Source organism: Dipodomys spectabilis, unplaced genomic scaffold, assembly GCF_019054845.1.
Source record: "Dipodomys spectabilis isolate Male_0828 unplaced genomic scaffold, ASM1905484v1 ptg000136l, whole genome shotgun sequence".
Lineage (NCBI taxonomy): Eukaryota > Metazoa > Chordata > Mammalia > Rodentia > Heteromyidae > Dipodomys > Dipodomys spectabilis.
The window spans coordinates 8194748-8196770 of record NW_024870813.1 but is presented as its reverse complement, the minus strand read 5'-3'; positions in this window follow the sequence as shown (position 1 = coordinate 8196770).

Here is a 2023-nt window from a genome sequence, read left to right as displayed (position 1 = left end):
TCCCCAAAGTTTCCAGCTCATTAGTTTAAGCCTAATTGGAATTCTCAGGTTCCTCTCAGCTCCTCCGTAAGTTGGCCTAGGTGAGCATCCTTCACTGCACAGATTGTCTGCCTGAATTTGAAGTTGGTCTCACTCTTGCCCTTAGAGGTCTTGGAACAAAGAGGAGAGGAACACTGAGCCACCAAGAGGAGCAAAGACAGATAGTTGATGCTTCAACCAATCCAGAATGCATTTGTTGGTATCTGCTATACATAAACAGGAGAGAAGAGATAAGGCCAAAGTCAAAGTGAGAAATGGGATGAAGGAAGATTCCCTAAGTATATAAACACCCCAAAAAGCAGGATGTAAAAGAACGACAGAACCAGGCACCAGTGCTCACACCTGTAATCCTGGATACTCAGAAAGCTGAGATCTGAGGATCAAAGTTCAAAGCCAGCCTGGGCAGGAAAGCCCCTGAGACTCTTTAATTAACCAGTAAAAAAAAAAAAGTGGAGATGTAAATCAAGTGGTAGGGCACCAGCCTTGAGCAAAAAGGTAAGCAAGACCATGAGGACCTGAGTTCAAACTCCAGCACTGGCACAAAAGTGAGGCATAGGGAAGTGGGGGGGGGGGACATAGAAGACAGATGGGAGGGTGAGAGAGGCAAACTACTACAAATGGTATTTTCAAGAAAATGAAATTACCTTACTCCCCCCTGTATGTCATCTAATGGTATCTCTAATGGTAACTCCAGTTAAGGAGTCTCTACTACATCAGCCCCATACATGCAAGAGTCTCGGGCTTTTCCAGCCCAGATCAGGAGGAGTTGTCCCTCGAATGGCTTTGAAGAAACTACAGCACTGAGGTTCCTTTACTTATTAGCCCTCTAAATAGCCATACCTTGCCCTTCAGCATACGCCAAGAGAGTTACGGACTTCCCTTAAATCAAGTCGACTTGCAATCAGAACAGCCAGAACATAAAAAAGAGCAGCAAAGGATTAAGACTGCCTGCCCACAGAGCTGCACTTCCAACAATCCCTCTAAGTTCGTCCTAGACAATCCTGACAGCCAAGATCCCCCCTAAAATGCCACTCTTGGGTTGTTTATAAGAGGCGACTGGGCACCATGCTTCTGTCCCCACAACTGCAAACTAAGTCCCCAGCTGTGTTTCTCATCTGTCATCTCCCTTGTCATCTCAGCATCCTTCCAGCGGATGGTGAAGGTCCAGGACGTACCAGCTCTTTCTGCCTTGGCTGACAGAGGCTTTTAGCAATGTTAGTGTTACCCAAAACCCAGGCTCTGTGGAAATTTATCAGAGACTCACATTTCTTTTTATTTTCTTCTGTAGTCAGAATAAACTTCTCTGGTACAGTATCTTTACAATAAAATACATATATATTAAAAAAAAGAATAAACTTTCCTGGAAGTTTTCAGTGAGTGCGCTGTAAGAATTTGTATTAATTTTATTGTAAAGGTAATGTACAAAGGGGTTACAGTTATATAAGCTAGGTAATGAGTACATTTCTTTTCAAAGGGTTGCCTCCCTCATTTCTCCAGTTTTCCCTTCCCCCCAACTTTCCTTCTCTCCCTCCCCCACAAATTGGAGACTCTCACTTTCAAAGTCTACCCTTTCCTTCCTGCCATCCCCCCTGTCCCACCTCCTCCCTGAATAGCCTACCAGTGCCATGGTCCCCCAGATACAGCCATCACCAGGCCTAGGCCTCTGCTTGGTGCTCTTCATTTTTTCCACCTCATGCACGGATTCCTGTATCATTCCGAAAACCTGGCATCTCGCCTTACCAATAGAACCTCAATCTTAAAACTTCAGAGTTCTTAAATATTCTAATTCTGAACAATCCTATCTGACTTAATAGGAATAAAGGCAACTAAGTGCACATAAAGAAAGTGATTATAAAAGGCAAAGTAAAGTAGGGAAGATTGTTTACTTAGAATGATAGTTTACATATCACTCATTCATTGTATTCCCTCATTGGAACCCTGCCTATCACAATAGGTTGTGTGAAAGAATGAAGGAGAAAGCTTT